The sequence below is a fragment of the Eschrichtius robustus genome, chromosome 1, assembly GCF_028021215.1.
Source record: "Eschrichtius robustus isolate mEscRob2 chromosome 1, mEscRob2.pri, whole genome shotgun sequence".
NCBI lineage: Eukaryota > Metazoa > Chordata > Mammalia > Artiodactyla > Eschrichtiidae > Eschrichtius > Eschrichtius robustus.
The window spans coordinates 3,985,308-3,998,895 of NC_090824.1; the positions used below are offsets into that span (position 1 = coordinate 3,985,308).

General features: G+C 47.4%; 1 long non-coding RNA gene across 1 annotated transcript in view; it reads left to right on the forward strand.

Moving 5' to 3' along the window:
- Positions 1-13,152, forward strand: part of LOC137767710 (uncharacterized) — a 35,341-nt gene extending 22,189 nt beyond the window's left edge. The window contains exons 2-3 of the long non-coding RNA XR_011074561.1: positions 12,596-12,635; positions 12,808-13,152. This is a non-coding gene — a long non-coding RNA (uncharacterized lncRNA). The remainder of the gene's footprint in view (positions 1-12,595; positions 12,636-12,807) is intronic.
- Positions 13,153-13,588: the final 436 nt, after the last annotated feature.

Here is a 13,588-nt window from a genome sequence, read left to right on the forward strand (position 1 = left end):
AACACCTGGGAATGGACTCCGGTGGCCGAGGAGCAGGAGACCCTCCTCCCACGAGCTGTGGCCCCGGGCAGCACCCCCTCCACTCTGGTCACGACTTGCTCTGTTCTCTGCAGACAGAGGTCCTTCTCCTTCTCCTTGAAGAGGCGATGGCAGCCGCCGAGGAGTCGAGTGTCTTCTTTGTCCCTGGCATCTGTTCCCAACACACCATCTGCCCTAGACAGCAAGCCCACGTCTTTCTTCTTGTTCTCCCTTCTCCACTTCTTGCTTGGACTACGGCAGTGGAGAAAGTCATCCTAGCTCAGGCGCAGCGATCCTGAGAGGGTCGTGCAGGGAAAAGGGGGCTTTGGCAATTACCCTCTGCTCTGGGTTCTCACATCTCCTCTTCTGGGCATCACTTGCCAGGATGCCCATCTTTGCTTTCCGGACGCAGGGCTCTTCAGATGGCTGGAGTGACGCAGGGAAGTGGGTCCTTCCCAGCAAATGGAGGAGAGGGGCTCAGTGTCCCTCCCTCTTCCCAGGTGAACACAGCCCCAGCAGGCTGAAGATGCAGGTGACATTTTAGACCCTAGGAATCACCCTACATTATCTAATATTAAAAAAAAAATCCTACAAGCAAATTGGACAGAGGACTGATGCGGGGAGAGATGCTGAAAAAAAAACCCTGTTTTCTTCTCAAAGCGTTATCAGTGACACGCCATATGGTTTTTGCCAAACCATTTGGCTGCTCTAAGATTTTCTATCCTCAACTGTAAAACTGAGCTAATAGAATTCGCCACCCCAGCAGGATATCACAAGCACTAATCAGAATGTCTATAAATGCCTTTGAACTCCTTGTGAAAAACACGCAAGCAAAATACAAAGTGAGATTTATATAAATGTCATCCTAAGCCCAGATGTCCATTTCGAAAGTGGGAATTTAGGGCTTACGTGGACGCATTTATTATAGTTCTCACAGAAATTACCCACGACTGGATGCCCTGAGTTTTATTTATTTATTTTTCAACAAGACTGTGAAATATGCCGGGTCAAGGCTCAGAAAATTTTCGAATATAAGCTCCATTGCGAAAACCAATTTGCATTTAGGAGGGCTGTCCATGAACACCTGGGTCCGTTCTATATGCCACGGTCAAGACCCCCTAGGCTTTTATCCTCTGATCTTTGGGGTGTGCTATCATGCATCATCTTAATGCTCGTGCATTAATTTCTCTTTCTTTTTCTTCCGGGAGAATTAAGAAAAACATCTCTACCTATCGACAGATCTGCAATGGTTTATCCCTTAGGAAGCCCCGTGACTGTTTATTTGACTCTCTGATACAGCATAATTACCCTTAAGTCTATGTGTTTACTTCGGAGATCTCCAAAAAAGAGTAGAAAAGATCTAGCAACCCCAAATTAGTTTAGGAACCAGCATGTCCCTTACTTTAAGGAACACAGTAAACATTTCAAAAGAGCATGCCAGCTCATTATCCAACTCTCTGTCTTCAGAGACTTCAGGGAAAACAGCAGTAGTTAAGCAATGTTTGCCAAAAGCAAATCTGGGAATGGGTGTTGATTTTAAAAGAGAAGGAGAGAGCAGCTCGCTGCTGGCTGCAGGTTCTCCCGGTCGGTGGCGTGGAGGCAAAGGCCCATTTGTGCAGACTTTCCAGGAGGAACTGTGACCTCTCCTTGACCTTCCGGCTCTGGGCGTGGGGGTCCCTGATAGATGAATCACTGAGGCGTGATGTGTCCAGCCGGTTCCTGAGACACAGCTCCCCAAGTCTGGAGAAACAGCTTTAGTTGTTCTCAATTGATTCTGCCCTAGAACCTGGGGATCAGCCCATGGTCAGGAGTTCCGATTCCGCAAAGAGCAAGTATGACTGTGCTTCCCACCATGACACCAAACACCTTCCCACATCCCCCCGCCCCCAATATGCCCTCTTTAATACTCTGGCAAAATGTAATTAGCACATCTTCTGGCTATTGGAGAGTCTGGTTTCTTTAGAAACAAGTAACTTCTTCAAAGAAATGTGATTTTGTGATATGCATCTGGGTGTCTGGTGGAAAAAAAGTGAGCATTAGCCACCTGCCCCCCCAAAAAACAACTACAGCTGAAAAGTGGCACCATGGCTGTTCAAAGTCTGCCACATTTCTTTCCAGCGCTTGTTCTTTTTTTACAACCTGGGGAGTTGGAAGTCTGGAGCAGCTGGCCAGCCATTGCTCTCCCTACCTCCTGGTGATATTTGAAAATCTTCATTTTGGTTTATAGGTCACAGGTCAGCCCATCCATGTGGATTCTTGTAATTGCACAGGACGTGCTCTGTGTGTGCCGATTACATCTTTTCTTTTGGACCCGAAGGGGGCCGTTCATTAATCCGCTGCCTGTGCCTAAGGCTGACCTGAGGCAGATCTTCCATGAAACTCCCTGGCGTTACTTTATTCCTGGGAATCTTAATTATGAGGCATTACTAGGACGGATGTATTAAGTAGCCTCAGTTCATCCTGGTTTGCGGTCTTGGGGGAGGGGCCTCCTGATTTTCTGTGCTCCTTTTCTGCCCAGTGTGAGGTGCCTGGGAGACTCTACGGCAGATAGCCATTGCCGTGGGAGTGTGATCGGGGCCCCAGCTTTGCCACCAGACCTTTGCCACCAGACCTTTGCCACCAGACCTTTGCAGACTGCTTCCTCTCTCGTGGGTCGTGCTCTTCCTTTCTGCCAAAGGTCAAAGGGAAGAGAGGTCTCAGGTATGCCTGGACCTGGTTGCATCCCACCTTCCCCATGTACGAGGCGACAAGGCCTTGCCATTCGCCGTGCCTCGGTTTCCCCAGCGGGAGGGCAGGATGGGATGGGAGTATACAGCCCGGGCACGGTGCATATCTCCTGGCGGGGCTGTGAGCCAGGCAGAGCCTAAGACTGTGACGGAGGAAAGCCACCGACTGCGTCCGCGTCCTTTCATACACCAGAGGTCACCTGGGAGTTCCTTGGTCCTTACCTCTCACCCTTGCCAAGCCCTTCTTAATTGTACAAGCTTATTAGCCAGGCCTTGCGGGAAGGGGCTCAGGGCTCCCTTGGCGTTTCGAAGGCCACCCTCCCCTTTCCACACGGGTTTGCAGAGAAAGTTCTGGGAGGACGTGGGTGCATTTGCACAGGAGCCTCCTTGATGTAAAAAGGGGTCACGATGGGGCCCTCTTCCCGTCCTTACGAGAGAACTCGGGGGCAGCGTGTGCTGTCCGGGGGGCCCTCAGCAGGAACAGTGCTGTTGGAACCCAGTCGGGGAGCAGAGCTGTGAGGCGCCCCACGAGGCGTCTTTGTGGCTGCGAGCCTGTGCCCACCGGACCGGGCAGGGCATCTCCCAGCGTCCCCACCCCAGCGCCCTGGCAATGGGCACAGCGCCCTCATCAGCTTCACCGAAACCCAAAGTCAGCTCACACTTTCCTCCCCTTTTCTCTGGGTCGCCAGGAAGCTCAAGGATAACTAGTGCCCCTCGTGATACTGCAGCCACGTAGGAGCTGGGGGCAGGCGTGGAAGGGGGGCTGGGGGCCACGGGGAGCAGGCGAGCAGCTGCCCCTCAGTCTCTCCTGAAGCGTTTTTCCGGGCACTGACTGTGGCCTGGGCCAGCGGGGGCGTCCCTGGGGGATGGCGCTGGAGCCGAGCCTGCCAGCTTGCTCCCTGCGGGTGAGACTGCGTTTAAGGTGGCAAAGGAGCTGCCAGTGACCAAAATTATAAATCACCGGCGCCAGGAGGCAAGAGCCAGCCTCAAACTTGGCTCTACAGAGGTGAACGCCTCGTCAGGATCAACCTCTGACCCCCGGAGAGCTCCCCGAAAGAATTCACAGTTTGGAAGAGACAGAGGAAAGTGTTCTCAGGGATTTAATTTGGTTAGAGTTTAGCAAAGGCACTGCTTTTGGCGCTGTGGGTCTCTGACACAGCCCGTTTCTTCTCTTTCACCTCCTTTCCCATCCCACCCCTGCTTTCTGTTCTCAGCGCTGGTTTTCTCCCTTCCTTCTTCCTTCCTCCTTTAAAACACAAAGAAGTCTGTAAGAGGCGCTTTTATGTGCCGGGTATCACCTTCATCATCTATCTCCCCATCATCATCACGTGCACACACCTTACAGCTCTGAGCACCAACAGTTTACAAACAACACGCCTTTAAGAGAGGTGCATCCAGTCTAAGATGCCAGGTTTGGGGTCAAATGGGAGTTAGGGATTATTTGTATTTTCCAGTTATTCAGGCCCGTCCTACTAACCGTGAAGGGTAGACCTTCCAAGCTGGAATGGATTTTATTCTACACATATCCCCCTCAAATCCTTTCTGGAGCAAGGCGGGATATAAGAATAAATCAAGTAAATCCATTTTCAACACGTGCAGAGGAATACGGACATCACTGCAAAGGACTTCTTTCTTCCAAGCACCCAGAGCCCGGCTCCACTACAAATGTGTTAAAGAGAGAAACGCGGGCTCAGGGAGAAGGCTTTGAAAGAGCAGTCAGTCGAGCCCCTTGAAATGGCTCTTGAATGCTTAGCTTGCCTCTCCATGGCCAAGGGCAGGTTTGCACCTGTTGGGGCAGGGTGCTGCCTCCCAGCCTTGGAGAGCCGGGAAGGGCCACCCGAGGAGGAGGGTCGCACCATTTATGTCTCCTGAGCACATGTGAAGCCTCACGCCTGTGACACACATAAGAGGTGCTTGAGGTCTCACTGGTCCCTTCCCACCCTGAGCGGCAGGTGTAGCCTTCACACCCTGAGCGGCAGGTGTAGCCTTCCCATCTTGCAGAGGAAGGGAGTGTTTTGTGGGCTGATGCAATCACAGTTTGTGCCCAAGCGAGGCAAGTGGCAGAGCTGGACTTCGGTTCAGCATGATTATGGGTTGAACTGCATCTTCCAAAACCCATATGTTGAATCCCGGCTTCCTCAGAATGTGACGTTACCCAGAATAGGGTTGCCAAAGATGTAGTTAGTTAAGATGAGGTCCTACTGGATAAGGTGTGCCCCAAATCCAATATGACTGACGTCCTTATAGAAAGGAGAAATTTGGACACACACACAACACACACACACACACACACACACACACACACACACACACACACAGAACACCATGTGAAGATGAAGGCTGAGATCAAGGGGATGTTGCTACAAACCAAGAAATGCGGAAGACTGACAGCAGAAGCAGGGGGTGGGGTCTGAGGACCAGAACAGATTCTCCCTCCCAGCCCCCCGAAGGAACCAGCCCTGCCGACACCCTGATCTCAGACTTCCAGCTGCCAGAACCCTGAGCATAGAGTTCTGCTGTTCAAGCCGCCCTGTCTGTGGTACTTTGCTACGGTGGCCCTGGCATTCTGACACAGGCATCAGATCCGTGCCTTTTCCACTGTGTTTCCCTGTGAAACACAGCTGAGTGTTAAGAAGACTTCGGGGGAAAACTGCGCACCTCTCCGGGAGCAGGGGTAGGAAGGGAGCAGGCTTGCTGTCTGGGGTCCCACAGCTGCATTCTTGTTTGGCCACCTGAGCCGCCCTCCCACCTCCTCTGCCTGGGCGCCATCCACCCACAGCTGCTGCTCTGAGGACCCTCCCGCGCCTGCACTTGCACTTGGGCTGAGATTCTTGAAGAGGGCTCCCTGGGGGCTCCGTCTATGACTGCACAGCGGCTGTGAGGAGGGGAAAGCCCTGCAGAAGTGGTTTAAGCACAACCCACTTGTGGGGCCCTTGAAAATGGTTTTTTTTTTTTTTGCAATTTCTTGTGCTTCTTTTATTTATTTATTTAAAAAAATTTTTATTGGAATATAGTTGATTTACAACGTTGTGTTAGTTTTAGGTGTACGGCAAAGTGAATCAGTTATACATATACATGTATCCACTCATTTGTAGATTCTTTTCCCATATAGGTCATTGCAGAGTATTGAGTAGAGTTCCCTGTGCTATACAGTAGGTCCTTATTGTTATCTATTTTATATATAGTTGGGTGTATATGTCAACCTCAGTCTCCCAATTTATCCCTCCGCCTCCTTATCCCCTGGTAACCATAAGTTTGTTTTCTACCTCCGTGACTCTACTTCTGTTTTGTAAATAAGTTCACTTGTACTCTTTTTTTTAGATTCCACATGTAAGCAATATCATGTGATATTTGACTTACTGCACTTAGTAGGATCATCTCTAGGTCCATCCATGTTGCTGCAAATGGCATTATTTTGTTCTTTTTCATGGCTGAGTAATATTCCATTGCATATACGTACCACATCTTCTTTATCCATTCCTCTGCTGATGGATACTTGGGTTGTTTCCATGTCTTGGCTATCGTGAATAGTGTTGCTATGAACATTGGGGTGCGTGTATCTTTTTGAATTATGGTTTTCTCAGGGAAAATGTTTATTTTTGGATAATGGACTTTTTTTCTTTCCTGGAAATGTATCTCTCATTGGAACCAAGTCAACAACAGCTAGCCTTGGACTCTGGACTCCTGGGGGTCCTGGAGGCTGGGGGTGGTGGACAAAGGTGGGGCAGGAGGGATGCGAGGCAGAAGGTCTGATAGTGGCCGGCGACCCCACAGGGCTGCCTGGTAGTGGTCCTCCTGGGCGTGGCCCTGTGGGTCATTGTGGATCCAGAACCATCTAGGTCCATGCAGAGCTCCTCAAAGATGGACTTGGGTTCAGGAAAGGAGCTGATTTTCTAAGGAGAGGGTTGGCATAGGCGGGGGTGATTGCAGCAACGTTGGCTAAACTTTGGACCCTCGCCAGTCGCTTACCTGTCTCTGATCTCCGGAAACCCCTTCACACCTCGGAGCCACCCCACCCTTGAGTGGAGGCTAACGGCGCCCGTCTCAGGGTCCCCGAGGGCTTAGGTGGAAAGCTCAGGCCAGGACCTTACTGCGAATGTTATAACTCCCTCCCTTTGTCTCCCCAGGTGACCTCTGGACTAGGAGGCAGGTGCTGGTCCCATCTGTGCCCCGTTGGGTTTTCTCTGTGTCTTGGACAAACCGTTTCCCTCGGGTCCCTATTCCCCACCTCCCCCATATAATGACACCTGAGGTCCCTTCCAGCTTCAGTGGGTTTTCTGGGAAATTATAGATATGCTCTGGAGGGGCGTCTGGATCTAGGAAGTCAGGTCCCTCGTGGGGATAACAGCCGCCCTGGAAGGAGGCACCAGCTCCTGTGCGTGTGTGTGTGTGTATACGCCCCTGAGCCCCTTAGAACCACGGATGAGTATGATGGTCACGCTCTCAGGTTGTTTATGATGCTGGGATGCCAGGACACTATCAATGTTTTGTGAGCTTAATTTGGAGATTTCGGTATTTAACTCAACTCAATGGAACTGTTCATTGCAGATAAGGCAAAATGCCACGAGATGGTAAAAGGGCCTGAACCTCTGTCCTTTATCGTGAATGGTGGGTCTGTGTTATATCTGTGGTGTTTACCTAGTGGTGATATTAGATATTTTCCATTGTAGGAAAAATGGGAATCTTTATTAAAACAACTAAATATTATTGAACATAGTGATTCATAAGTGACAGTTGTATGGCACGACTTTTAAAGAAAGTTTATATCTAGATGATTTCGACAGTTTACTACTTCTTGATGACTTCGGCCCATTAGCCCCCAATCTCACACTGCCATATAATTCATGCTCTTTGCAACTGAAGCCAAAACGTTCCTGGGCCATAGGTGGGGGCCTAGGGGGGTTGGGAGTGAGAGTTTTCTCTCTCTAATCTCTGCTAATAATATTGAAAGATGCGGGCCTGGCTTTCCAGCATCCCCTCTCTGAGCCCTAAAAGCTCAGGGAGAGAGAGGGAGAGAGACAGAGAGAAGAGGCAGAAAAAGCTCTGACCACAGGATATTTCTGTGCCTTTGAGGGTGTTAATCCCTGTGGCTTTCCCCTGAGAGAATGGAGCAATTTTCCACTCTCATAGAAAAGAAAGAAGACTTCCCGCTCCCGACAGGAGCTCGCAGGGGCTCTGTGGTGCTCTGTCAATACTGTAGACAGGCATATACATTCAGTACTTCTTAGCTGGTTCCCTAACAACCACTCTGGGGTCCACAGCCTGCCTCAGCGACACGCTGCATTAGCGGTGCCATCCAAGATGACGGTTTCAAAAAGAGCTGCGTGCTCGTGGCACAGACCAACTCCTGGTGAGAGTGCTTTAGGCAGGAAATGACACGGGATTTTAGGCAGCATTACTGTGCCTGACTGAGCTGAGGCTTACCACGTGGATGCAATTACTTGGTCCCTTGTACTGTTCAGCTGTGGAGGACATGATGGCAGTGGGGGTCCTTGTCTTTCAGCAAGATTTTAAGCTCATGAAGGGCATGTTGTGTCCTGTGCTTCAGTGAACTCACTAGGCTACTTTCTCTGACTTCAGTGGAAATACAGTTGGAAATTAGTATAAAATGAATATCAGCTCCAAGAGGCAGAGGGGTGTTTTTTGTTGTTGTTGTTCACAGTTGTTTTATCAGAGCCTGGAAGAGATCGTGGTACCAGTCTTTGAATTAATGAAAAATATAATCAGGCATATCAGTTAGAATGCATTCCACGGAAATCAGCACGGGACCTAAGACAGGATGTTCACCGTTCTCCGAATGTCTGAAGGTGGGGTTTCCAGTTCAATGTATTCATCAAGGATCCAAGCCCTTTCTTTTCTATCCAAGCCCTTTCTTTTCTTTCCAAGCCCTCTGTTCTGAATTCTCATTATGTTCGCTATTTGTCCTCATGGTCGCAAGATGATGATGATGATGATAGCATTAATAATAATAATAATTATTATTATAATGGTAAAGATACTTGGTCTGAATTACTTTGTGCCAACCATCGTTCTAAGCCCCTCCCATATTTCCACTCGTTAAATATTCACATCAATCCATAAGGTAGGTACCATTATTTCTCATTTAAAGATGGGGAAACTGAGGCCAAGAGGGATTCAGTAACTTGTCCCAAGTGGAATCATTCCTAGTTGACGGAGCCAGGAGCTGGAGCGAGACACAGCCCGTAGTCCGTGATTACCTTTCTAAGTTGTACTGTGTGTCCAGATGTTGCTTTTTCCCAGCCAAAGCAGAACGAGAGGGGCCAGAGGGGTCACGTGGCTACCCGGGTCCCAAAGGGGACTGGGAAAGTAACTGGCAGTGGGAAGCAAGAGTTCCAGGATCACTTTAGACAAATCGTGATTCATGCCTTAGAGCTGGGCATATTGCCACCCTGAACAGAATGCGGATTCCTACAGCAAAGAAGAAGTAGGAAATTGCAGTCAGCATCGATGAATAATATTTCTGCCACATTAAGAAAGAATCCATCCATCCGCTTGCAAATTAAAAAACAATTTTCTAGGTAACTTGAGTTTAAAAGAAAATTAAAAACAAAATTAAAAGCCATTTAGAAATAATTGAGAACGGATGAACTAAAGTGTACCTCCCAGAGAGGAAAATTCTAAAAAGAAAAACAACCCATCGAAAAAAATGCAAGAGGTAATAGGAGGGCTACACAGAGAATCAAAACAAAACAACACAAAACACACCAAAAAAACAGGCCCACACGACTTTAGCAGGCATGCTTGAAATTTTTAAGGAATAGGTGGTACCTATATTATACTTCCATAAACTATTCCATAGAACAGAAAAAGATGGTTTCCAGTTCATTCAGTGATATCTCTGACACTAAATCCGGACAAGGCTAGCACAGAATATATATAGGCCACCCACTTATAAAAATGGTGCAGAAAGTTCCAACTAGAACCTTAACAAAGAAAATACAGCAATACATTAGAACAGGGGTCCCCAACCCCCGGGCCACAGACCGGTACCTGTCCGTGGCCTGTTAGGAACAGGGCTGCATAGCAGGAGGTGAGCAGCAAGAGAGCAAGCGAAGCTTCATCTGCCGGTCTCCATTGCGCCCCATTGCTCGCATTACCCCCTGGACCATCCCCCCGTCCAACATGGAAAAATTGTCTTCCACAAAACGGCTCTCTGGTGCCAAAAAGGTTGGGGACCGCTGCATTAGAAGACCACGTTTATCCTAGGAATGAAAAGTTGGTTCAAGTGTAGGATATCTATTAGTGTAATTCCCTATAATAACAGTTAAAACAGAAAAATGATACAACCATCTCTCTACCCGACTTGCTACCTGACTCATCCCTATAGTGTGAGGGCTGGAAGTCTGGAAACTACATTTCCCAGACTTCCTTGCCACAGGGTCCCTGTTTAATTTCCACCGATGAGAGGCACTCATTCTTTGGTGAACAGAAGAAGGAGAAGACTGGACAGCACACGTGGGGCAGAATTGTTTAGTAGCTGAGCAGGCACTAGACTGCCTGGCCCTGGGGCCACCTTTCACATGAAAGGCTGCGATGTAAATGCACTTCTGGAACAGTCTGCAGTATCACTTCATGGAGGAGAGTGGGCACGCATCTGTTCAAAGTATTGGGTACCGAGAGCTCCCCGCAAAGATAGAATCTCCCTTCTGTCACTTGAAGCAATGCAAGAAATGGAGAAAGTCCTCTTTCAAAGAATTGTAATGTAGACACCGTTTGCATCTGTGTGTGTGTGTGTGTGTGTGTGTGCATGCATGCAAAACAGTCCCATTATTTTTCTGTAAAACATTTGGTACAATAAACTCAGATTTTGGGGGAGGCTTATGGATAACATTTTCGGAGAGGTGCCTCATTGACTCAAATAAGTTCGTGACCTGTAGGAACTTCTAGCTCTGTTTAGCATGTGTCTGCATTAACTAAAGGAGCTAGAAGTGGCAGACTTCAAGTCTCTGCAGGTAATAATAGATGCAATCATTTATTGATATCGAACATCTTCATGGCAGACATCGTGCCAGTTGCTTTACCAGCATCATCTAATTCAGTCTGCACTGCTTATTGATTTAGTCGGTGAATTTTAGAGGAGGAGCTACTCTGTGAAAAACACGCAGCCAAAGTCAGAGGATGCACTGGTTAATCAGCTGGACTCAGTCTCTGCCCTGGTAGAACTTGAAATGTGTCAGGGAAGAAAGATAAGAAAACGTAATTGGGATGGAGATGGAGTGAGCACGTTCCACTGTGTCTCCCACTGAATGAAACTAACCCTGGGACAGAGCTCATGCAGTAGGTCTCTGGGGACCCCTACATGTGAGCGGTAACAGGCTGGTGGAGGAAGCCCTCCCCAGGTGGTGAGTGCCCCCCACCCATACATTTTCCTTTGTTTTCCAGCATCTCCTGGTTTGGCCTCAAGGCAGCTGAAAGCTTAGAACTACATACCGAGTGTGAACAGAAAGAGTCCCAAGGGAAGCTGTCTATTTCTGGTCTGGGGACCACAGTCAGAGAGAGTGAGGGAACCCCCTCCTCTGCTGTGTGTTTCTTGTTCTTTCTTGCCCCTGTGTGGACACAGTGACTCCATGACTGCAGAGTTCTCCCACAGAAACCATGAGGGTCAAGGGCAGTGGAACATTTGTAAACTGCTGAAAAAAAAAAAAAAAAAAGGAACTGCCAACATAGAATTCTACATCCACTGGAAGTATCCTTCAGGAATGAAGGTGAAATAAAGACATTCTCAGAGGAAAGCTAGGGGAAATTCTCACCAGCAGACTTGCTTGCTTATTTGATTCTTAAGTCTCCCATGAATCCTCATAAATAAAATCAGTGATGACCATATCATGGAAGTCGTTGGTCTCATCCTCGTCCTTCAAAATAGCACTACAGCTTTCAGACCCTGAAACTGATGCGTCTTTTGAGCCAGCATTAACTTGCTTGCCTGAGACTTCACATCTGGTTGGTGACTGAGAGAGGTGGGGGGCTCATTCATCCAGGGATGCTGATTTCGGGTGATGTGAGTTGGCTTGTGGCACAGCTGCAAACTACACAAACATCAGTCCAGGTTCTCGTTCTCTTAGACAGGCATTTGTCATTCATTGATTCCATTTCATGATCGACTTGAAGCTTTTCTATTTAATTTCTATACTTTTGGTTGCTCATCTAGTTTGGCTTTATTGCAGTACACTCCGTAGGGAAGGGTGTAATTGCAAGCATGTTTATTTGTAAACAGTAAGGGACAGAGTTTATTTGCTTACTTTGGAGACACCCTATCCCTTCTCAAAGTAAACCACCTATTTTATGTACATAAAAAATTTTTGTTCCTTAATTTTATTAAGGGAAAGTTCCATAAGGTGTGACAAATGTGACCTGTGGTAGCTACCACCACAATCAAGATAGGACGTTTTCCCCCCAAAGTTCTCCTCCTTGTTGCCCATCTCCTCCTCCGCCTCTACATTGTGTAGGATTCCGTCTTTTCACAGAAAAGACGGAATCCTACACAATGCAGGCTTTCAGGTCTGGTTTATTACATTCAGCATAATATTTTTGATATGCAGCCATGTCACTGCGTGTATGAGCAGTTTTTTTATTTTATTGCTAAGTGTAGCAATAAAATGATGGAGGTGCCATCATTTGTTTATCCATTCACCTGTTAGTGGACATTCAGGTTATTTCCAGTTTGGGGGTATTATGAATAGTTGTGCTTTGAGTATTTGGGTGCGTTATGTTTTTTCACTTTAAAAAAATTTTATTGAAGTATAGTTGATTTACAATGTTTCAGGTGTATAGCAAAGTGATTCATTATACAGACACATATATATCATTTTTCAGATTCTTTTCTATTATAGGTTATTACAAGATATTGAATATGGTTTCCTGTATTATACAGTAAGTATATTTTATATATACCTATATTTCATATATAGTGGTGTGTACCTGTTAATCCCAAACTCCTAATTTATCCCTCCCCCACTTCCCCTTTGGTAACCACAAGGTTGTTTTCTATGTCTGTGAGTCTGTTTCTGTTTTGTAAATATGTTCATTTGTGTCATTTTTTTAGACAGATAAATAGATAAAGAAGATGTGGTATACACACAATGGAATACTGCTCAGCCATAAGAAGGAATGAAATATTGCCATTTGCAGCAACGTGGATGGACCTGGAGACGATCATACTATGTGAAGTCAGAAAGAGAAAGACAAATATCGTATGATATCACTTATATGGGTGTTATTTTATGGACATGTATTTTCATTTCTCTTGGGTAAATATCTTATACATGGAGTTTCTGGGCCACAGGATAAGTGTATGCTTAACTATTAAGACATTCTCAAACTGCTTTCCAAACTGGTTGTACCATTTTCCGTGTACAGCTGCCACGTGCGCGTTTTTCGGTTTGTTTTGTGTGGATGGTGCCAGTTTGCCCGCGTCCTCGCCAGCGTGTGGTTTTGTGTCCTGGTGTCTCCCTGGGGTTCTCCATTCGCCCTTCACGTGGGACTCACGATGCTGAGTATCTTTCCGCCTGCCATCAGCCATGTGCGTATCTTCTTTTGTTAATGGTCTGTAAAAAATCTTTTATCCATTTATAAAATTAGCTTGTTTGTCTTCTTAAATTTTAAAAAGCGAACAGGAGTAGAGCTGGGACAAGGCTCGGGAGGCCACTCACAGGCAGACCAGGGACAGTGCAGCCGGGTCAAAGGAGACACACCTCAAGGGCACAGCCACCCTCACGCGCACCCACGCACAGCCGGGCAGGGAGACAAAGGGCACACGTTGTGGGTGCAGAGAACACGCCTTCACATACAGGCACACGCGCACACACAGGGACCTGGTGAGCAAT